Source organism: Castor canadensis, chromosome 16 (assembly GCF_047511655.1).
Source record: "Castor canadensis chromosome 16, mCasCan1.hap1v2, whole genome shotgun sequence".
NCBI classification, from domain to species: Eukaryota; Metazoa; Chordata; class Mammalia; order Rodentia; family Castoridae; genus Castor; species Castor canadensis.
The window spans coordinates 62,566,452-62,591,738 of NC_133401.1; the positions used below are offsets into that span (position 1 = coordinate 62,566,452).

Below are 25,287 nucleotides of genomic sequence, written 5' to 3' on the forward strand. Positions count from 1 at the left end.
AATAAAATAATACGGCTGGAAACTTCCCTAACCTTGAGAAAATGCATATTCAGGTACAGGAAGTTTATAAAACACCAAACCATAAAGACCAAAGAAGAAACATGCCAGACATATCATAATCAAAACACTCAACATGTAAAGAAAATACTGAAAGCTGCAGAAGAGAAAAGACTAGTCACATGTAAAGTCAAACCCCTTCGAATAACAGCAGATTTCTCAACACAAACTCTAAATGCAAGAAGGTCATGGAAAAACATATTTCAGGCCCTGAAGGAAAATAACTATCAACTTAGACTAGTCTATCCAGCAAAAACTATGCTTCCTAATTGAAGGAGAAATTAAAATCCTCCAAAACAAGAAAATACTGAAGGAATTCATGACTACCAAGCCAGCACTGCAGAAAATATTTAAAAGACTCTTACATATAGAAGAATAAACTAGAGTAGACAGGAAAATGCCAGAAAGAATAAACCCTTTTGGCCAAGCAGACCAGTAAACAAGGAACAGATAAAAAAATAAACAACAGGGGAATAAAAATGACTAGAAATACCATGCACCTCTCAATACTAACACTGAATGTAAATGGTCTCGATGTCCCAAACAAAAAACACAGAATAGCAAACTGGATTAAAAAACAAGACCCAAATGTATATTGCTTACAAGAGACTTATCTCACTGAAAAAAAAAAAACACTGGCTTAGAGTCAAAGGGTGGAAAAATGTTTTCCCAGAAAATGAGCCCCATAAACAGGCAGAAGTAGCTATATTCATAACTGACAAAGTAGATTTCAGACTAAAATCAGGAGAGACAATAAAGGTCACTTTATATTAATTAGAGGAACAATTCATCAAGAGGTAGTATCAATTTTTAACATATATGCACCAAAAATAGGGGCACCCAACTACATAAAGAACACTAATGGACCTAAGAACTCACATAGACTCTAACACAGTGATAGTGGAAGACTGAATACCGCACTGCCATCAACAGATAGGTCATCCAGGCAAAAAATCAAGAAAGAAACCAGAGCTACTATAAATATTAGATCAAATGGACAAAATACACATCTACAGTGTGTTTCACCCAATAACCAGGCAATACACATTCTTTTCTCATGGAACTTTTTCCAAAACAAATCATATTTTAGGACACAAAGCAAGTCTCGACAAGTTCAAGAAAATTGAAATAACCCCTCATATCATATCAGATCACAATGGAATGAAACTAGACTTCAACAACAAAAGAACCCACAGAAAATATTCAAACATGGAGACTGGACAACACACTGCTGAATGACTAATGGGTGACCACAGAAATAAGAAATCAAAAAGTTCCTAGAATCTAATGAAAATGATAATACAACCTATCAGAATTTGTGGTACACAGAAAGGTTGTGCTAAGGGGAAATTTTGTAGCTATAAGTGCCTACATTTAAAAAACAGAAACTTCTCAAACACACTTAATGATGCACCTTGAACTTCTAGAAAAACAAGAACAAACCAAACCCAAAACTAGCAGACAGAAAGAAATAATAAAGATCAGGGCTGAGATGAATGAAATTGAGACCAAAAACACTATACAAAGAATCAGTGAAACAAAAAGTTGGTTCTTTGAGAAGATTAACAAGATCAACAAACCCTTAGCCAACATGACAAAATGGAAGAGGGAGAAGACTCAATAAAAATCAAAGATGGAAAAAGGGACATAACCACAAACACTAATGAAACCCAGAAGATCATTAGAGAGTACATTGAAAAATTCTATTCAAGCGAACTGGAAAATTTAGATGAAATGGATAAATTTCTAGATGAATATAAGCAACCAAAACTGAACGAAGAAGATATTAACCACCTGAACAGTCCTATTACATGCAATGAGATTGGATAAAGAGCCTCCCTATAAAGAACAGTCCAGCACTTGATGGATTCAAGGCTGAATTTTGCTAAACCTTTAAAGAAGATCTCCTCAAACTTTTTCAGGAAATAGAAAGGGAAGGAACAGTAACAAATTCTTTCTATGACGCCAACATTACATTAATTCCAAAACCCAATAAAGATGCAACAAAAAAGAGAATTACAGACCAGTATCTTTAATGAATATAGATGCAAAGATTCTCAACAAAATATTGGCAAACAGAATTAAATAACATGTCAAAAAGATCATACATCATGTCTAAGTCAGTTTCATTCCAGGGATGTAAGGACGGTTCAACATATGCAAATCTATAAATAGAATACAGCATGTAAACAGAAGCAAGGGTAAAAACAACATGATCTCTCAATAGATGCAGAAAAAGCCTTTGACAAAATTCAACACCCTTTCATGATAAAATCTCTGAAGAAATTAGGAGTAGAAGGAATGTTCCTCAACTTAATAACAGCTATATATGAAAAACTTAGATCCAACATCATACTGAATGGAGAACAACTGAAACCATTCCCCTTAAAGTCGGGAACAAGACAGGGTCACCCAATTTCTCTACTCCTATTCAATATAGTTTTGGGATTCTTAGCCGGAGCAAAAAGACAAGAGCAAGAAATAAAAGGGATTCAAATAGGGAAGGAAGAAGTCAAGCTATCCCTATTTACAGATGATATGATCCTATTCCTAAGAGACCCCAAAAACTCTACCAAAAATCTACTAGAAATCATAAACTCTCTTGGCAAAGTAACAGTATACAAAATTAACATACAGAAGTTCAGTAGCTTTTCTATATACTAACAACACAGACTGAGAAAGAAATCAGGGAAACAATTCCATTTACTATAGGCTCAAAAACAATAAAGAACTTTCAGATAAATTTAACAAAAGAAACCAAAGACCTTTTTAACGAAAACTATAAACCACTGAAGAGAGAAAATGATGAAGACACCAGAAGATGGAAAGACCTTCCATGCTGATGGACTGGCAGAATCAACCTTGTGAAAATGGCCATAATACCAAAAGCAGTCACATGTTCAATGCAGAAATAGAAAAAAATCATGAAATACATATGGAAACACAAAAGATCTCAAATAGCCAAAGTAATTCTGAACAAAAAGTCCAATGCTGGAGGCATAAAAATTCCAGACTTCAAACTATACTAGGGAGTCATAACAATATAAATAGCATGGTATTGACACAAAAACAGATGTGAAGACCAATGGATCAGAATAGAAGATCAAGACATAAACCCACACATCTATAGCCAACTGATCTTCAACAAAGGATCCCAAAACACACAGTGGAGAAAAGACAGCCTCTTCAACAAATGCTGCTGGGAAAACTGGATATCCAAATGTAGAAGACTGTCTTTCACTCTGTACCGAAATCAATTCAAAATGGATCAAATACCTTAATATAAGGCCTGAAACTTTGAAACATCTCCAAGAAGCAGTAGGAAATACACTGGATCAGACAGGTATAGGGAATGACTACCTAAACAGAACTCAAAAGGCTCAGCATCTAAGAGAAAGAATGAACAAAAGGGACTGCACCAAACTAAAGAGCTTCTGCACAGCAAAAGAAACAGTCACTAGACTTGAGAGACAACCCACAGAATGGGAGAATATCTTTGTCAGCTTTTCATCTGATAAAGGGCTAATATCCAGAATCTACAGGGATCTCAAAAAACTCAACCCCCAAAGAATCAACATCCCAATGAAGAAATGGGCACATGAATTAAACAGGGAATTCTCAAAGGAAGAGGTACAAGTGGGCCAGTAAATACAGGAAGAAGTGTTCAACTTCCCTGGCTATAAAAGAGATGCAAATCAATACTACACTAAGATTCCATCCCACCTCAATTAGAATGGCCATATCCAAGGGAAATAACAATGAACACTGGCAAGGATGTGGCAAAACAGGCCTTATACACCGTTAGTGGGAACACGAATTAGTACAACCATTTTGGAAAGCAGTATGGAGATTCCTCAGAAAGCTAAAGATAGAATGGCCATATGATCCAGTGGTCTATCCAAAAGAACGTAAGTCAGGATACAATACAGACAGCTATACACCAATGTTCATCACAGTACTATTCACAATAGCCCTGCTATGGAAACAACCCAGATGCCCTACAACTGAAGAATGGATCAAGAAAATGTGATATAAATACACAATGAATAAATACTCAGCCAGAAGGGAAAAATGACATGTGGTTGGAATGTAAATGGAAGCAATTGGAGGACATCATGCTAAGGGAATTAAGCCAGACTCAGAAACACAGAGGCCACAAGTTTTCTCTCATACATGGAAGAAAAAGCCAAAAGATAAACATATACACAAAAACAAACATGATCACATACAAACTCATATGTAGAACATATTTGTAATATTGGAGCTACTCTATGGAACTCTGGAAAGGAAGGAAAGGAAACAAGCATGATAGAGCATCACAAATATCATAAAACATAACATCTGTGTAGGTAGAGGATATAAGGGTATGTATTGAAAGCTACTGAAAAATTGGGGGGTGGGAGGTAAAAGGGTAAGAGAGAGAAATGGTAGGGGTTGAATGGACTAAAGTAAAGTAGACTCACAGTGGGGACACATGGAGAAAGCCCCTGGAACATCAACTTAGATATTAATATTGAAAGGCAGCAGTATAAAATAGGTACAGTGTATGGGAGGGGGGTTACTTGAGGGTTTTTCCCCATTTGGTATAATGATGGTTATAGGAGGCTTTTTCTGCATCTAAAGAGATAATCATGTGATTTTTTTATCCTGTTTATAAATAAACTTGGGGTTTGGCCCCAAGTTCAAACCCCAGTGCCACAAAAATAACTTTAGTTATCCCAACACCATTTTCTCCTGCATCCTTCTTCCATATCCTTTTGCCACTGGAGAGAAAAGGAATGGGGAGGAGTCCTGGATAAGTGGGAAGGGAGAGATACCCTCGATTCAGGTCCCCAATTGCCATATAAATTGCAGGAACTTGAAATTCACAATGGAAAGCATTCTGAGGGGTTTCAGAAAAAGAGAATGCTATTTCTACGTAAATGAATTAGGTATGGTTCTACTCGTATTAACCAAGTAATTAAACCCATTTGGGACAAGCAATAAAAATACAAAAAGTGGAGCGTGGGGTTTGGTTTTCCTGGAAACTCAATGTCTAGTCTACCTTTAAATGGCTCACCGCTTTTCTCAGCCCTTTGGCTGCCATCCTTTCTTTGCTCATTTCTGGCCCATGCCTTCTCTGCTTCGTAATATTCTTCCTTCAGGACCACATAAACCTCGTTCATTAAAAACTTGTACAACCCCAAGCCCTGAATATCATACCTAGCTATTCTCTTTCAACCCATACCCAAAGTGACCCCTTAACTCCTCAGGGACAAGTCTGTACCCTTCTTAGCATGAAGCAGCTATAGATATAGATAAGCTGGACCTCCCTTACTCAACAACCCTAGAGTGGGGGGGTTGCCCCTTGTAATCTTCCAAAGAATCATCTCTTCCATGTCTGAGGGAGGGAGATGTAAAGCCCATAGATGAGCCTAAATAACTCCCTTTTGTATCTAGATCTGATTCTGTGTAGATTCCCACCTAACCTTGCTTATCTTTTTCAGACCCTTTCCTGTTCTCATCTGAGTGAATTGCCCCCTGTGAGCCCATGTTGTTTCAGGAACTGCAGCAGTGAACATTGCCTTCAGGTAGCTTGTAGTTGGGTTAGTGACAATAAATAAAATTAGGACATTTAGCAAGCAAAGTGGTTATAAGTGCAAAACAGAAAAGTTAGAGAAGGGGAATAAGAAGTTCTGGCAAGTCATACAGAAGGGACATGGATGGCTACACTAAGGAAGTCTCACTTGGAACCAAAACATGAGGAAAGGCTGGGAATAAACCAGGCACCTGCTTTTCAGGTGATCAGCATCCAGAACAGAGTCCAGTGTACCTCTTCCTAAAGTGCAGCTCCCACCCTTCTACATTTCCAGGCCTATGAACTTTGTATAGAACATATAGACGTGGGCACCTGCTTCTGCATCCTCCACTTTATTTCCTGGCATCAACATAGTCTGGATCTGCTTCCACTTTTCCTCCTAGCATCAATGTAGTCTGGACTTGCTTCTAGCTTGCATCCTTTCCTACCCATCAGGCTGGGTGCCAGTTCTCTTCACCTCCAAGTGAATGGCATCAGGAACCTGGGTGGGGAAGGGGAGTAGTGAGAGCCATGAAAGGCAAAGCTGGGAGGGATCTGGCTTCTGGATATCCTCATCCAAGATGGTGGCCAGAGGCCTGCAGTCCCTCTGACTGCTGCATTCGTGTGCTCAGTGCCCTGTGATGGGGTGGGTCTACCATTGGATGGAGATATGCATTTGATTCTAGGGCACCAACCCTGTCTTCACTGTCCTTGCCACCAATCCACAATTTGTTACCATTGGGTGATCTGGGCACCCACCATCTAGGTACTAGGTGTGAGTATTAGTTCCAGGTTCTTGGTTACTTGAACAAAAAACTCACAGAAATACCAAGCAAAGCACAGATTCATTGAAAGTGGAAATAACTCCCAGAGAGGATGGGAGCAGGCAAGAAGGAAAAAGATGAAGTCCCCAATTCTCCAGTTTTTGTTGTGATTTAAAGCTGAAGCTGGGGCTAAGGGGGACTGAGAGGGGAGTCCCTAGTGATTGACAGCTTTGATTGACAGGAGGATGTTATTTTTCTCTGCACACATTCCTACCCATAATACAATGTTATAATTAAAGCTACAAAGTGATTTAAGTAGGGGGGGGTGTCTCGAAAGGTCATCTGAGGACAGGTTCCCTGGACCTAAGTGCACGTGGTACTTCTTGGGGTTTTCCTTCTAGCCAAACATCCTCTCTTATCATGAGGCAGTCTGACCCCAAAAAGGGTTCTGTGGACATCCCAACCAGATGCTTCCTGAAGGGAGCATGTACTAGGTAGTGCTAGGGGGTGTGTCCTAAGGCAAAACTTGGATTAGCACCATTTACCCCTTTTTCAACCAACCTACACTTCACTATACCCCTGCCTCACACTTATATGAGGTACTTGTAATAGTCACAGTCCTGAAGGCAAAAGGGATGGTAACTGTGGCTGAGGATGTAGCACATGGTAGAGCATTAGCCAAGGATGCACAAGGCCCTGGGTTTCATTTCCAGCACTGCCAAAAAAAAAAAATACTGGGAATGGTGTTTTCCAGAGAGGTAGGGAGAGGAGAATGGGGAATCATTGTCTAATGGCTATAAAGTTTCAGTTTTACCTGGCTGAGGGACTAGCCCAGTGGTAGAGTTCTTGCCTACCATGCATAAGGCCCTAGATTTGGGGCTGATCACTGAGAAAAATAAGGTTTTGAAAAAGAGTTGTGGAGATGGATGGTGGTGCTGGATGCACATTACAAATATTAGGTCCTCATAGCAGTATTTCTGCCAACACGGACCACTTATACCATATGGACCCACAGATTATATAGAGTCAAAAATTTCCTATCGCCTAATGATGTGGCAGTCATGCTAAGGGTTAGTGCAGATGCAGTGCTCCCTTGATGCTGCTGTGAACAGACTGTACTGCCAGACATGTGAGAGTGTAACATATACAATTATGCACAGGACAGTACAGAACATGTGTCAATGAGTATGCTACTGGTTTATGGGTTTACCATATTGTTCTTATTGTTATTTTGTGGTGTACTTCTACTTATATACGTTTACTGTACAACAACAGGCATGTTACACTGGCAACAGCCTCATATCATGTCATACATGTGTTCACCACATCTCTCTCTCTCTCTCTCAGGTGGGTCTATAGTTTGAACTCAGGGCTCCACTGTTGCAAACTGGTACTCTACTGAATAATCCACACCTCCAGTCCATTTTGCTCTGGTTATTTTGGAGATCAGATCTCAAGAACCATTTTCCTGCACTGGCAGCCTACCAAGTAGCTAGGATTACAGGTGTGAGCCACTAGTGCCTGGCTACTGCATGTCTTGATTACAACAATTTCTCTTGTGTTTTAGTCTCTCAATCTTTGTCATAGCATACAAAATCATCTGCAAATGTTCATAAGAGGCCATGCAAGTAATTGACTGAGAAATGACATTAAAAGTGACTAAGGACTACAAAGGAGGAAAATCAATAATGGTCCTTGCTTGCTAGTGAGGCATGTCCCATGTCACCATATGTATGATTCTGAAGAACAAGAACAAAGTGATGAAGACTTATAAGGATTGCTGCAGTGTGAGACCAAAATATTGGAGAAGGGCCTGTATCAGACATGGAGAAACTTGTAACAACCCAGATTGATGAGCAGACACAGAAGTGTCTCCCTGTCAGCATCACACCTACCAGAGCCAAAGCAAAAAGTCTGTGGTGTTGAAAGATAAAGATGGACGTGACTCTGATGTTGAACTTTACTGCTAGCTCTGAGAGGTTTCAACAGTTCAGGAATCACTACTCATTCCATAATGTGAAAATGAGTGGTGAGTCTGCGAGCACGGAGGGGAGGGCCATTGAAGAAGTTTTGCAAACTCTAGATAAGCTGATTATGGAGGAAAATTGCTTTCCAGAGCAAATCTTCAGTATGGATGAAACCTGTTTACACCATGACAAAATCACTTACTGACACATTCCTCAGAACTATCCATGTCATTAAGTGACTCTTGTCTGTATTTAATACCATTGATCTGTACTCTAAAAATGGTTAAGATGAAGCCCATCTAGGGTTCCTCACCTGTAATTATAGTTACTAGGTAGGTGGAGATCAGGAAGATTGCTGTTCAAGACTAGAAAAGCAAAAATTCTCAAGACTCCAATTCAACCAACAGAAGCTGCGTGTAGTGGTACGCACATGTCACACCAGCTATGCAGGATGTGTAAATAGGAGGATCACAGTCCAGGCTAGCTTGGGCTTAAATACTAGACCCTATCAGAAAAATAACAAAAGCAAAAGGACTGGGGTGTGGCTCAGGTAGTAGAGTACCTACCTAGCAAGCACAAGGCCCTGAGTTCAAACTCCACAATCCACCTACCTCTTAATTCACACACTGTAAGAAGAGTGTGAGACAATTTCCACTTATCGCTCCCAACCTATGGCCTCAGAAGCAGTTTTAACTCAGCACAACAAATGCTCCTTGACATACCATCTTTCACTCTTGCTCTGCTATGGAAACTGTCTATTCTGAATACCAGAGTATTAACACCCACCAGTCAAGGATCTCTCTGGTTTGTGTTGATGACAAGTACCCTAAACCCTCCCAACACCCTCAACAAAAATGGTCCATCAGGAGCTTTGTCTAGCTTTTCCCCAGACCTGCTCTGCCTACTTTGGCTCTGGGAATTAATTTAGGTAAAAACTGATTTCACATCTCAGCAATTTTCCGTAATTGCAGTAATTAAACTGTCACAGTGGTAGTCCCCCACTGTCCCCAGAACACATACATCCTATGACCAATCTACCTCCAAAGTTTTTCCTACAGTGTCCTCAACCCCAACAGTAAGTCCACCATACACAGCAGTTACTGGAATTTCTCCCCTCTTTTCTAAGGGGACTCTGACTTCCCAGAGCACGCATCTCCTCTCCTTGCTGCTTGACACCATGAATTCTCCAGGGACACAACAGTCACAATTGTATACTTGACCACTGTTCTCTCCCTCTTTGGGTGTTATTTTAGACCTAGATCAACTTTAGATCTAGGTCTAAAGTATCAACCTAGATAAAACACATGAAATTGCTCTTTATGAATCAGTAAATCTTTTTCATTTCAGGAAAAAATATCCAGCTACCACAGGAATCTGTCTTTCCTCTTCTGTCTGAGGCAATAGGGTGGCAGGGGAGGCTAAACACAGCCACTTACCAGCAGCTCAGGTCAGCAGACCAACACATCTCTGTCACATCTTAGTGACAGAGAAAGTGCTGAGGACAAACCACCAGTCAGGTGTATCATAGTTCACAAATGTTTCAAATTCTGAGAAAAAAAATGAAAAGCCACATAGAAAAATCATCAGGATTACAGCACAATTCTTGATACAGCCTTTGTCACTTGGTTAATTTTTCAATAAATGGTAGCTAATCAAAATATACTTTAAAGAAAGAACACTTAAACTCATATGGAACTCCAAAATTTATTGGCTTTGTAAATTTGGGTGTTGAATTGACCAAATTGCTTAATGCATAGTATTTGAATCCACAGAATGAGATACTAACCTTCAGTTATGAGACTAACTTAAGCATTGCACAAGAAAATAACTACATAGACTACACAGCAAATAGTAGTAGAATTAATAAGACTTGCTCAAATATTGGAACATGATCTTACTGCACGATGGCACTTTCTTTTCCCTAGATATGGACAGAGACAACCAGACTGGAGTCACAGAATTCTGCCTCCAGGGACTGTCTAGGAAGTCAGATCAAGAAGAGTTCTCCTTGGTCTTTTCTAGGTTATGTATCTTGTCACCATCATCGGGAAACTTCTCATCTACTTAGCCATCAACTGTGACCCTCATCTCTATACACCATGTACTTCTTCCTCGACAACCTCTCCGGTATTGAAATCTCCTTTTCACTGTCCCCAAAATGCTGGTCAGTCACATTGTGGGAGCAAGTCCATCTCTTACATGGAGCGTATGACCCAGATCTATTTCTTCATCACTTTCATCAACATGGACATGTTCTTCCTGAGTGTCATGGCCTATGACCGATACATAGCCATCTGTTGTCCACTCCACTACACAATGATCATGAGGCCCAGACTCTGTGTCCTTCTAGTGGCCATGTTGTGGTTCATTACAAACCTGCACGGCCTCTTCTCATGGTGAAATTTACATTTTGTTCCAACAAAACTGCATTTCTTTTGTGACTCCTACCCTATTCTAAAGCTCTCTTGTTCTGATGCCTTATCAATGACCTCTTGGTCTTCACTGACATGGATTAACATCTATTATATTCCCCACATGTATCACTGTTTCATATGTCTGTATCTTTTCTAATGGATTATATCCAGTCACTTGGGGAATAAGGAAAGCCCTGTCCACATGTGGATCTCACCTTACTGTGGTTTCTCTGTTCTATGGGGCAATGCTGGGCGTCTATATGCATCCTTTATCTTTGTACTCACTACAGAACATATTGGGCACTGTCATATTCACAGTAGTGACACCCCTGCCCAATCCCTTTATCTACAGCCTGACAAATTGTGACATGAAACAAGCTATAAAAAAACTATTAGGAAATTAGTCTTGCCAACTTTCTAGAATTAGAAATTTTAGAGCTGAGAGGACTGAGACCAGAAATTAAACTCAGATAGACCATAAAACTCATTCACAATGACTATTCCCATAACTAGTGTCAAGTGCCCATGATTCTGTTTTTTTATAAAGGAGGCTTCTGAGTGCACAGAAACCATAAAGCCAACCATTTATTACCTGTATTGTAGGAGGATCCTGTGATCCTTATTATACAGATAACAAGTAGACTGAGTTCTAGGGAAATTACTTTATTCATACAATTCAACACCTGGATGTATTTGTAAGTGTGGGTCTGGGTCTAGTAGTATTTGAAGACACCTGTTACCACAATGATCTGGGACTATATATGCCAAATGACAGTCACATATATCAATGAAGTTTCACCAAACTCAACCCAATGATTTTAACTGAATAATATTGAATAAAGCAAAGGCTGACTATTGAATTGGATAATTTCAAAATGTTAAGAACTATCTCTGATTTTCTTTCCTTTTTTATATCTGTGTTTTCTTACTTAACTCTCATAGAACTTCATGAGGTGATACTACGAATAGTCCCATTTTAAAGCACAAAGAAATTGAGTCAGAGAAAAGCTAATTTGTTCAGTTCCACATAATTACAAAGTATTAGAGCTGGAATTGTCCTCACCATTTCCTCAGAGGTCTCCAGAAAGTGCTTGAAAGAGGAACACAAACAATGAATTCTGGGAAGCATACAATGTATAGAAAGACAGAGGGTCCTGAAATGATCCCAGAATGACATGGAGTGAGAGGAAATTGTTAATTATTTCTGCAGAAGCCTCAAATACTTGAAATCTGATGAAAGTGTAGGTCCTAAACATGACAGCTATAAGTACTTGGGAGTATGCAAGATGGGAAAGCTACCCACTGTGGGACTGGCAGGTCGAGGGCCCAAACTCCAGAAGTCTTCACCAGAGATTGTATTTAGATCGCCAATCTAACCCTCACTGGAGAAGGAACACAGGGCTGTCAATATTCCAGAAGCAGGTATCCAACTACACTGCCATCTAGTGGACTGAAAGACTGGGACACTGATGGGAAAAAAAAAATACCCACTCAGAAAGGCATTAGAAAAATCTGAATTTTTGTGGTTCTGTTGCTGTTACTTTTGGGATGTACAGATTTTTGATATGCTTTTATTTTATTTTTCTGTACATTTGAACTGAGAAATTATGCATTCTCTCTCCACCATTTTCTGTTTATTTTTGCCGTTCCTCCTTTCCCTTTCTCTGTAATCATCATATGAGAGCCCCAGACATGCCACTCACTATTCAATCTTAAACCATTTCTTCTCCTCCCTTTTCCCATCTCCCCTCCCTATTTATACTTTCTTCTTGTCTACAACCAGAACTGCTCTCTGACTCGTATTTTCTCTTTTCTCTGTTTATCCACCCATAATGCTCCTTAATTACCAATACTTTGTGGGTAAACAGATTACCAGATTATTTTTGTAGTTTTTCTATGTATATGTTTGTTTGTTCAATTTTCTCTATTCCCCCACCACCACCAAGAGTGAGGCCCTAAGTTCAAGTACCTGTACTGGTCAAAATAGAAAACAGTATCAGAAATGGAAGACAAAGTAGAGGAATTAAATCAATCAGTCAAGGATGATAAAAAAACACTATGAAAATATGAACAGAACATGCAAGACCTCTGGGACACCATCAAAAGACCAAACCTATAAATCATAGGTGTAGAACAACTGAGAAGAGATACAAACTAAATGCATAGGTAACTTATTCAATAACATACTAGCTGAAAAATCCCACAATTGTGAGAAAGGGAGGGACATCCATGTATAGGAGGCTTTCAGAACACCAAACTGGCAGGATCAAAAAATATAGTTAAAACAGACATATCATAATTAAAATACTCAATATACAAAAAAAGGAAAGAATGTTAAAAGCTGTAAAAGAGAAGTGACAAGATACATATAAAGGTGAACAGAGCAGAATAATAGCAGATTTCTCAGTATAAACTCCAAATGCAAGGAGGGCAAGGAGAAATATATTTCAGGCCCTAAAAGAAAACAACTGTCAACTTAACCTAGTCTATTTAGTAAAACTAACCTTTGTAATTGAAGGAAAGAAGAAAAGCTTCCATGCAAATAAAAACTAAAGGAATTCATGACCACCAAATCAGCACTGCAGAAAATACTGAAAGGGATCCTGCACTGATGAAGAAGTTAAAGTTGGCTAAGAAAATCTAAGAAAGAATAAGCCCTCCTAACCAAGGTGATTAGCAAATACGGAATAGGGGAAAAGTAAACATCAGAAGAAAAAAACAACAAAAATAACTGGCAATACTACATACCTCTCAATATTAATACTGAATTAATGCCCTCAACTCCCCAATCGAAGATGTAGAATAGCAAGTCTGCTTAAAAAAGAAGAGTCCACCATTTGAAGTAGAATAGCAAGTTATATTAAAAATGAAGAGCCAACCATTTGTTGCTTACAAGAAATACACCTCACTAACAAAAGCAAACATTGGCTTATATAGTAACAGCGGACAAAAAGATCTTCTAAGCAAATCTACCCCCCAAACACATGGGAGTAGCTTATACTCATATCTGAAAAGTAGACTTCAGACAATGAGGGTCGCTTCATATTTAAAAAGTGAATAATTCATCAAGAGGAAATAACAATTCTTAACATATATGTGGCAAACATTGGTGCAACCAACTACATAAAAAAAAAAAACACACTACTGGACTTCAAAGCATAGGTAGACCCCAACACGATGATGGTGGGAGACTTGAAAACCAGACTGTTACCAATAAATAGGTTATCCAGACAAAAAAAGCAAGAAAGGAACATCAGAATTTGAAGATACCATAGACCAAATGTGTTTAGCAGACATCTACAGTGTATTTCACCCAGCTATTGTACAATACACATTCTTCTCAGCAGCTCATGGAACTTTCTCCAAAATAGATCATATTCTAGGACACAAATTAAGTCTTAGCAAATATAAGAAAACTGAAATAACTCCCTATATCATATCTGGTCACAATGGAATAAAACTAGAACTCGACAATAGAAATTATAGAAAATACTCAAACATATGGAGACCCATCAATACTGGTTGAGAAGTGACCAGTGGGTCATCAAAGAAACAAGGCAAGAAATCAAAAAGTTCCTAGAATCTAACGAAAATAAAAACACAGCCTACCAGAACCTATGGGATGCAGCAAAGGCAGTGCTAAGGGGAAAGTTTATAGCTATGAGTGCTATCTTAAAAAAAAAAAACACAGAGCGATCTCAAATAAATAATCTAAAAATGCACTTTAAGCTTTTTTTTGCACTTTAAGATTTTAGGAAAACAAGAACAAGCTCAACCCAAAACTAGCAGAGAAATAATAAAAATGAGAGCCAAGATAAATGAGACCAAACACACTCTACAAAGAATCAGCAAAACAAAAAGTTGGTTCTTTGAAAAGATAAACATGGTCAATAAACTCTTAGTCAATCTGCTGAGAAAGAGGAGACCCAAATTAATAAAATTAAATATGAAAAGGAGATATCACAACAAATACCAATGAAATCCAGAAGATCATTAGGGAATATTTCGAAAACCTATTTTCAAGTAAACTGGAAACTCTCATTGTATTTCATTTAATCAACCAAAGTTGTACCAAGGGAATATAAACGACATAAGTAGATCTATATGAAGGAATGAGATTGAAGCAGTAATAGTCTCCCCATGAAGAAGAGCCCAGGATCTGACACAGATTCACTTCTGAATTCTACTTGACCTTTAAAGAAGAAATAAGAATAATAATAAAGACTAGTAACAATACTCCTCAAACTTTTCTTGCTAAGAAGTCAAGTACTAAATTGAACAAGAGTAGAAAGAGTGGACACTCTTGTCTGGTTTATGACTTTAAAGGAAATGTTTTCAGCTTTCCCCCCTTCAGTATAATAGTGGGTGCAGGCCTATTCATGTATACCCTTTAATGTGCTGAGGTAAATTCATTCTGCTCACTTCTTTAGGATTTTTATCATGAAGGGATATTGGTTTGTCAAGGGCTTTTCCTACATTTATTGAGATGATTGTGTTATTCTTGTCCTTGCTTGTATCTATATACTTCAGTACATTTATTGATTTGCATATGTGAAACCATCCTTGAAATCTTGGGATGAAGCCAACTTGATCATTACGTGTAATCTCTTTAATGTGCTGTTAAATTTTATTGCAAGCATTTTATTGAGGATTTTTGCATCTATGTTCATCACATGAAACTGGCCTACAGTGTTTTCCTGTTGTTGTGTCCTCATCTGGTTTTGGTGTCAGGGCAATACTTGCTTTATGGGATGAGTTTTGAAGGACTTCTTCCTTTTTCATTTTGTGGAGCACTAGTGTAGGTTCTTCTTTAAAGGTCTTGTAGAATTCAGCAGATAATCCATCCAGTCCCAGCATTTTGTTTGTTGAGGTGTTTTATATTATAGTTTCAATCTCCATGTTATTGACTTAAATTAGTTGTAACCCCTTGGTTCAAATTTGACAGCTATCTGTGTCTGGAAATTTGTTCATTTCTGGGCTGGGATGGCTCAAGTGGCAAAGCATCTCCCTAACAAGTGCAAGAGGCTGAAGAAAAATCTTTAGGGGTGGAGGAGTGGCTCAAGTGGCAGAGAACCTGCCTAGCAAGTGCAAAGCCCTAAGTTCAAAACCTAATACCACCTAAAGGAAAAAAAAGTGTGTTAGAAAGTCATCCATTTCTTCCAGATTTTCTAAATTATTAAGGCATAAATTTTCAAAATATTCCTTCATGTTACTTTGGGTTTCAGTGGTATTTGTTGTAATATCACCTTTTTCACCTCTGATCTTACTAATTTGGGCTCCTCCCTCTTACTTTTGGTTGGTATGGCTAAGGGTTTGTCAATCTCGCTTATTCTGTCAGAGAACCAGATCTTTATTTCCTTGATCCTTTGTATAGTTCTTTTAGTTTGCTGATTGTTAACTTCAACTATGTTTTTCATGATTTTTTCCCTTTTTCTGGAATTGATGAGCTCTTGTTTTTCTAAGACCATTAGGTGTATCAATAGGTTTTTTTTTTTTTAAGTCTGAGTTCTCTGTTGTTTTAATTGCAGGTATTTATAGCTATAAACTTCTCTAGTAGAATTGTTGTCATTCTATACTATAGATCCTCATGTTAAATTTTCATTTTCATTTGCTTGTAGGAATTTTTTAATTCCTTCCCCATACCTTTATGTTTGTAGTCTGCAGGACCCACCTAGCTACACCACACATCTGCTCAGCACTGAGCCCAATGTTAATTGTGCTTTCTGAGGCTCTCATTTCTTTGTTTCATCTCTACTCCCTCCCTGTGCCAGGCCACTTCTGCCCAAACCACTCACCAAACTGTTCTCTCATTCCCCATTTCACACTCTTACCTTCTGGGTTCTTTTATAAAACTCTGGATAGTCATAGTTGAAACCCCAGTGCGATTTGTGAGGATTTGGTCTTTCTTTCACCCCAGTCCCACCCCCTGCAGCTGTGTGCACTCTGCCAGGCTGGGTTCTCTGCCACTGGAGTGGTGCCTCAGTTCACTTGCTGAAGACCCAACTTCCCATTTTAAATATGGTTCTTTCTGTTCACTATGGAAATCTCAGCTCATCCCACCACTGCCCACCTCTAAGAGTGTTGCTCTCCAGCTAGGCCTGATCACTTCGCTAGATATTCTAGGGGTGACATTACACTGCCATCTTATCACCTAGCAGTGGTTCCCTTTATTTCTCTTTCCCTCCATTTTTTGAAGCGGGCATTAAAAGAAAGTCTTTGACAAGCCACTGGCTAACTGCAGAAAATATGAAACAAGAACTTCAATGACCACACATAAGAAGGAATACACATTTTGCAAAAATAGTTAGGAAAAGTCACAAATGGACACCTCCATTCCAAAACAAGCAGAAATATCAACAATGCCTGAAAATAGTAGAACTGTGATTATACAGCTAATAAAATATAATATTCCAAACACAGAGTTCTCATAAAAAAAATCCCAAACAATACACAAGAAAGGAAGATAAAGGCCATTTTCAACAACAAAAAAGGGATAGAAACCATTCACGAGGAAACCCTGACATTTGAAATGCTTATCAAAGTTGTTACACTGTCTTAAATATGCTCATGAGCCAAACACAGTAGCTCACACATAGAATTCTAGTTACTTGGGAGGTGGAGATTGGGAGGATTGAGGTGTGAGGCTAGCCTGGGCCTAAAGTTTTCAAGACCCCATCTTAACCAATGGGTTGGCAAAGTGTCATCCCAGCTACTGTGGGTAGTATAAATAGAAGGATTGCAGTTTGGGCCATCCTGGGTACAAAATGAGACAATATCTCAAAAATAACCCATGCAAAACGAGCTGGAGCATGGCTCAAGTGATAGAGCTCCTGCCTAGGATGCAGAATATCCTGAGTTCAACCCCCAACTGCTCCCGATCAAAATAGAACTATGGTGAAGGTTAACTACACAGTAGTTAGAAAGTAGCAGGTATTATACTTGATATAAACACTCTTTTTCCTATACATGGTTTAAAGGGACATGTATGAAATCATGTTAATACTTCTATAGTAATGGGCACATAAGGAATAAAGATGTAGTCTATCATAACACAAAAAGTAAACGATAGATGCATGTATAGAAACACAGCATATTCTAATGAACTTTAATTTGGCCTAATTCAAACTAGGTTGTCCTAAGTATAAGATGTTCACTGTAGGTTTATAAAGAACTCTAAGAAATTAACTTTAAAACATAGAGAAAAAGAGTGAAGAGGTAATCAAAATTGTATGCTATAAAATTAAATACCATAAAATGATACTAATGAAAGAACTGAGGATTAAAATGATACTAATGAGAGAACTGAGGATTAAAAGTTAGGAAATAGAAACAGATATGCTATATAAATAGTATATACAAATTTGTGAGGTTATATTAATATTACACAAAGATATGTTTTAAGAGATAGGATATTTCCCAATATAAGAAGGGAAATTTCATACAGGTTCAGTTTATAAGGAAGAAAAATAATGTAACAAGTAAACTTCAAGACATACAAAAGAAAAATTGACAGAAGTAAAAGCAGATTTTAATACCCATCTCTCAGCAACTGATAACACACCAAAACTGAAAAGTCAGTAAGGACAGAGAAGAGGGGAACATTAACAAGCAACTTGATATCATGTAACTGACTTTAAACCACACTACACTTTTATGCTTTTTTTCTTTTAACATAATGGTGTTCGAACACAGGCTTTCTGCTTGCTGGACAGATGCTCTTCCACTGAGTCACAATCCCAAGCCCTTACCATACTACACTTTCAAGTACACACAAGATAGCCAAAAAATTAACCAGAATTACATAATATATTCTCTTACCAAAGGAGAAAAGTTCAAGTAGGGATTCCTAGCTCTCAACCTATTCAAAAATAGACTAAAACAGATCAGAGACAATAATGTAAGGTGAAACTTTTAAACTAGTAAATGAAAACACAGGGAAATACTTCAATATGAGGGCATAGACAATGACTTTTTGAACAGGCCTGCAATAGCTTAGGAAATAAATAAGAATTGACCAGTGGGGCAGCAGCGTTTGAGCGGCTGGGAACCTAGGGTTGTTTATCAGCGTGCAGCTGGGCTGAGGCACTGTGGTACCATGGGGCAGTGGTATTTACAAGATGATAGCATCTGAAACCCATGATATTAAAAAACAAAACTTTTAAAAAATATTGAGGATCATTCCATTGCTCTTCCTGGAAAAAGGATCTCTAATTTCACTAAGAACATGAAGAGGGTTAACAAATCTCCAAAAGAGTTGGCAACTTGGATAAGTAGAACAGTTGGACAAACTGTGAAGAGCCCTAAGGGGATCTATCACAAAAAGAAACTTCATCATCCCTTTCCAAATGCTGTTACAGAAAAAAGCAGTCCCCTAGAAGTGGGCTGTGACATGGCGAATAAAGTACACAGGCTTGTGCAAGCCTCCTGTCTGGAAAATGACTCCATCAAAGTAGGACATACTTGGTTAGCTTCAGTGAGGCTGGTTCTTCATAAAGGGTCTTTTACTGAGGTTTCTCAGGACCATGAAACAATGCCCCAAGTTTTGTTCAGCAGGAACTTGAGATTGGATGTAGCTTTAACCTTCTGGAGAAAGAAGAGTAAAAGTGAACTTGTAGCTTATTTGGTGAGGATAGAAGATCTTGAGAGGTGTGGTAGATCACCTTTCTGTGCTCCCAATAGTTTACAGGAAGAAAAGCAATACATCTCACTTGGCTGCTGTGTAGACTTGTTGCCTCAAGTAAGTCATTACTTAAAAGCAAATTTGAATAATATGCAATAGTTGGCTTAAACTGGATTCAAGCAGTAATAAAAAAGTGGTAGTCAGAACTATCATCAAAACAGAATGATAAATGATGGAAATAGTAAGATTTGAAAATAGTAATTAAGCGGAGTGTGGGAACAGGAAAACCATCTTACTTTGGTTCCAGGATATACTGGTAATAGAGCTGCGGATGTGGGTGCTTAGTTATCACGGCTGCACTGAGAGATTTTATCTACTAAAGAGCAGTTGCTCTTTCCAAACATCACTGGACTGCATGATTTCCAAAAATCGGACTCTTCTGAGAACTGCAACTCTGCAAGAAGTCAAAACCATTTTTCTTTCCTAAAGCAGCATGATGAAAGTATCACAATCTACTTCACATTGAAGTGGAAAAATATCCAAAAAGAGCAGCTTCCGCTTCGATGAGGTAAAAGTGCACTGTGAAGATTGTTCCCTCTGCTGCTCCAGGATTCACGTTATTTGGTTACACTGTTTCAGAAATACCGGTTTTAATGCAGTCTTGCAAAAGAATATAATTTGTACTGTGTAAAAAATATGATAGCACTCATTACTAGGAACTACAAAGACCAATCATCATTAGTTTTTATTGAATTTTCTAAAAAAAAAAAAACACATGTGAAGATCTCTTTTCATATGTTGAAAAGATTTTGAAAATTTAAAACACCATAGTAAGTAATCAATATTAAAATATTTTGTCTGATAGAACAATAGTGTCACCATTTATAAATCGGTGGCCATTTTATCCTTAGACCTCACTTGAGAAACTTCCAAGGACAGCCCCGCCCTTAACAGAAATTCCCACGCTCTAAGACAGCCCCGCCCCTACCAGAGACTCCCGTGCATGCGCTAACTTCCTTAACGTCCCCCTTCCATAAAAGCCATGCCTGGCCCAGGTTCACTGCTGCGCCATCTTTCCCTGGTCAGCCTGGTGTTTTGAGCCTGCCTGCCATTAAACTTTGCTCTTGGACGTGAGATTTTTCTTGTGAGCTTTCTTTGTGAGCAGCATTCTTCCTAACATTTTGGTGCCGTGACTCGGATCAGGGTGCACTCCTGGCACTGACCTTGCTCTCCCAGCCTCCCCAACCCCATCCCACTCTTCCTTTCTCTCTACTTCCATTTCCTTCCTCTGGGATCTGAATCCTAGAAAACTCCACTCTCTCACAGCTCACAGGGCATTTCCTCCACCCCAGCACACTCCAATTGCCATCCACCACCGGCCAATCTTCCCTCAAGGTCCTCTCTCGGTGAGTCCTCGCTCGCAGAGCTGTGATCTCTCTCTCATTTCCTCGAAATCCTAGTGCTAGGTCTTGGCTCACTTCCATCCCTGGGAACCGGGTTCCCCACTAGGGACTGTGGACCCCCATGGTGAAGCCATTCCCTCTGGGTACTACACATTTATCTCTCCTGAGGACCTGATATTTCAGGGATGCCCGCCGTATCTCTCCTCAGGTCAGGCCTCACCATGGGAGTTGGACTACCCAAATTCCTTCAGACTCCCCATTGGGATGTCTCCTGGCCAATCTTGGGCCCCTCCGCCTAATGCCTGATCTTAAGCCACGAGAGCTCATTTTTCTCTGTAATCAGGCCTGGCCCCAATACCCATTAGACAATGCCTCCAAATGGCCAGTTAATGGCACTTTCAATCCCAATATTTTAAGGGATTTATACAATTTCTGTGAGCGTTCTGGTAAGTGGAAGGAACTTCCCTACACCCAATCCTTTTCCTATCACCACACCAAACCCTCCCTCTGTACTTCCTCTTCCCCTGCACAGGTTCTATTAGCCTCTAAACCAGCTTCTAAATGAACCAAATCCTCTCCCAAACCTCCTTCTTCCCCATGTAAGCAGACTTCTTGCACTGCTCTCACTGCCTGTTTCTTCCTATCTTCTTGAGTGACTTTCCCCTCATGGTGTCAAGCCATTCCTTGACAGCTCTAGCCTCAAGGCGATTCCAGCTCTGGGAGAGTTCATGCTCCCTCCCTGTGGGCTGAGACCAAGCCTGGGGTTTATCTGGGTACTCCTCATGCTACATGGGGGAGTCCTGTTTGATTATGGCATCTGACGACTGCTTCTTCACCCCCACCCCCGTCTAATGCCCCTTTTTCCTGAGACAGTGAGCAGAGAGTGGAGGTTTGTGTTGCTGAAAGTGTTACAGTACCAGTCAATGGGAGTGACCTAGAGGCACAGGTGATGGCTAAGCCCTCAGACATGTGTCATGCCTCCAGGCTCTGCCTTCCCCTCCCTTACCTAAGATGTCAGCTCACCTTTTCTGCCTCCTCCAGGGTCTCACCACGTGTCCTTTGTCTCTGCCTGCCTTCCCCTCCCTGGGCTTACTGGGACCCTGCCTCCCATGAAGAACTTGTAGCATGGTACCTTATGACTTAAGTTATTCCAACTAGTTTGCCAGGCCTCTCAGTCTAAAGTAACTTTAAATCAGCTGCTCTACAAAAGCGCTTACAAAACACTACAGCTGCCATGCTCACGCCCTAACTCCACCCTCACAAGGGGAGGAGGGAAAGCAAATAGGTGCACTTGTGCATAGCAGGAACGCCTGCCATAGCTAAGAGACCCAACACACATCCTAGGCCACCAGCAGCATATGGTGGTGGCTGCAGCCCGCTGCCACTTCCCCTAGAATAAGCCAGAGGATCAGGCCTACACAGTCAGGCTCACTTATCCTGTGTGTGTGTGGAGAGAGTGGCACCTTGCACAAGCCCTGCTCCTAGCCCCACCTCACACCTTGGGGCACCGGACCCAGCCCTTGTAAGCCAATTGTTAGCTCAAGGTTATCGTCCCAAAAATCTCAAAAAGGACAGTATGGTACTGTTACTGGCCTGGGATGCCCTCTGAATGCCCTTCTCTAACTTTACAGATGATTTATTCCTTTGTTAAAAAAGTAGTCTTTATTAAAGAGGCTGCCTGCTGTTAGCTAAAAGACAGGATCATAGTGTTTTGTTCTCTCTAGATGGGATCTGCACCTTCCAGTCTTCTGGCTTGTCAATGTTGGAAGCTTTGTACTGAGGCCTGGCCTCAATATGCCTTGGGTGACCAAGAAAAGTGGTCTTCACAGGGTTCCTTAAATTACAGTACCATACTCCAATTAGACCCTTTCTATAAAAGGAAAAAAAGTGAACAGAGGTCCCCTATGCAAATTTCCTTTCATCTCAGAGTGGCTCCACAATTGCTATTTAGATACTCAAACACTGGCCATTCTTTGTAAGCCACAGGATAAACATGGAAAGGAGGACCAGAAAGCCTCTTATCAATGACAAGGCTCACCCCTACTGCTCCACCCTCTGCCCTACCTTCTAAGCCACCCCAATATTCAGAGCCTCCTAATGGGTGCTTCCCCCTTCAATAGGTAAAGGTAGGAAGAGGGCGAGTCTATGTCCCCCTCCAGCTATCAGATCTAAGGGAAATTTAAAAACATCTAGACAGCTATACTGATGCCCAGACAAATACATTCAAGCCTTTATCTCTGTGATCCAAACCTTTCAACTGACATGAAAGGATATTATGCTTCTACTACACCAGACTCTTTCCTCATTAGAAATGCAATGGGTTCTGGCCCAGGCTGCTCAGGTTGGAAATGATTACCATTTACAATGAGCCCCAATACTAGTGGCACCTGGAAATGAGGGACTAAATGTGCCTACCTACAGGGGCACATGCAGTCCCTTGACAGATCCACACCAAAAGGGGCTGATGATATGGCTCGAGCAGTAGAGTGCTGCTTTGCAGGCATAAAGTCCTGAGGTCAAGCCCCAGTACAGCCAAAGGAAAGAGGAAAAAGATATTTGGGGCTGAGGAAGTAGCTCAGTGGGAGAATGTCCACCTAGCATGTGCAAAGCCCTGGGTTCAATTCCCCAGCATTGCTAAATAAAAAAAAAAATAGTAAGGAAGGTAAGTGGCGTTATGTCACTTCAGCCATCTCATAGTGGAAGAAAGTAGTTTAACCTAGACTAGATCCCTCATTCTTCAAGTGAGGAAACTGAGGCCCAGAACAGTTCAGAGACCTGCTCTCCAGAGTGTCAGATGTCAATGTAAAATAACAACCTTGCTTTACAGCAACATCCTAAAGAAAATCCCCTTACCTTTCTGTAGCATCTTAAGGATGCTATCAGAAAACATACCACTGGGGACCCAGAGTCACAGATGAGAGAAGTTCTCCTCAAAGATAAATTTCTAACAGTCAGCCCCAGATATTTGTAGAAAATTGAGTCTGTGGCTGAAGGAGAAAAGTCACTGGATCAACTAATACAACTAGACCTGTCTGTATATTATAACCAGGACATTACTAACAGAGAGAAAAATAAGAGACATCATGACCTCATTGCTGCCCCCACCCGACTGGGGTCTACATCTCCAGTTTGCCACCATGGTGGACAGGAAGGGCACTTCTTCAGAGAATGCTTAAGGGGGACAGCCTGGGAGACAGCCCCGCCCCCAACCAGGACCCTGCCCTCTCTGCAAAAATAACCATTGGAGGTCTAAGTGCTCCTGTTTCCAGATGGAAGGCGAGGTGCCACCTCCTATGGATTGATGGGTCCTGGCCTCCTGTCCACACTCCACTTCTTGGCATCAATGTTGAAGAGCCATGATGGCAGAAAAACAAGGGCACATTTTCTGGCTAGACAGTGGAGACCATTTCTCTGTCTTACCTTTCTCTCCTGGTCCCAGTCCAATGACAAAGTTATTGTTCAGGGCAAATCTGGCCAGCCCCTAGAGCACTGTTTTACCCAGCCTCTGTTCTGCTCTTGGGGAGACCTCCTCTTCTGTCACCCTTTCCTCATAGTACCTAAAACTCCAGTGTCCCTGCTGGGACAGGATTTACTATCTCAACTAAAAGCTCAAATTCTCCTCCCCCAAAGCAGCTATCTCTGCTGCCCCTCCTTTAGGAACAAATAGATCCCACAGTGTGGACTGATGGGATGACTGTAGGGCAAGCCTGGATGGTCCCCCTATTCAAATAAAACTCAAAGATCCCTCACATTTTCCACACCCAAAAACAACATCCTCTCAAGCCTGAGGGACAATGAGGCTTTATGCCTATCATAAATTCCTTAGAATACCAAGGGCTACTAATTAGTTACTCCAGTACATATAAAAAATTCAAAATTCTTATAAAAGTTAATTTTAAAATACAAGTTACAAAGTAAACAACTGGAAAGGATATAGATAGGTAGTGAATATATTTTTTGAGAAGTTAAAGGAGAAAGGATGAGAAAGGATTTTTGTAAAGAAGGGTTTGTCCTAAAGATTGTTTCAAATAGGATAGATAAGGACAAGCCATCAAAGGGTTTAGTCTGTTATATAAAGGTCTGAGTAAGTTTTAAAAGTGTATAATAAAAAGCTTTGGTGTGTAATAAAGTTAAAGTTGAGTATAATCTAAGAGTTGCCTAAAAGATTTTTAGGGTCATGTCAAACTAAAATTAAATTCTCTATGTCTATAAAATAACAAGGTTATCTTAATATTGTTCTGATCTGAGTAACATCTACAAGAAAACCATTACAGAGAAAGATTTTATCAAAGAAATTATTTGTGTTTTCTGCTGATCTTGTTAAGCTTTAAGTACTACTAAATCAGAGTTCATTTACATATTTCTTATGTGTCTTAAATGAACACCTTGTAACAGTGTAGTGTCTATACTTTAAATAAGGTACAAACATTTACAAAGTTATATAAAAATGAGCTAGACCTCTCTTTTTATCCAAGAGTGTTATATGTAAATCCTGGCAGCCCCTG

General features: G+C 39.8%; 1 long non-coding RNA gene and 1 pseudogene across 1 annotated transcript in view; one reads left to right on the forward strand and one right to left on the reverse strand.

Moving 5' to 3' along the window:
• LOC141417870 (uncharacterized) overlaps nt 1-25,287 on the reverse strand; it is a 90,673-nt gene that overhangs the window by 21,797 nt on the left and 43,589 nt on the right. The gene's annotated exons all lie outside the window — the stretch shown is intronic.
• LOC109697119 (KATNB1-like protein 1 pseudogene) lies at nt 18,877-19,742 on the forward strand (annotated as a pseudogene).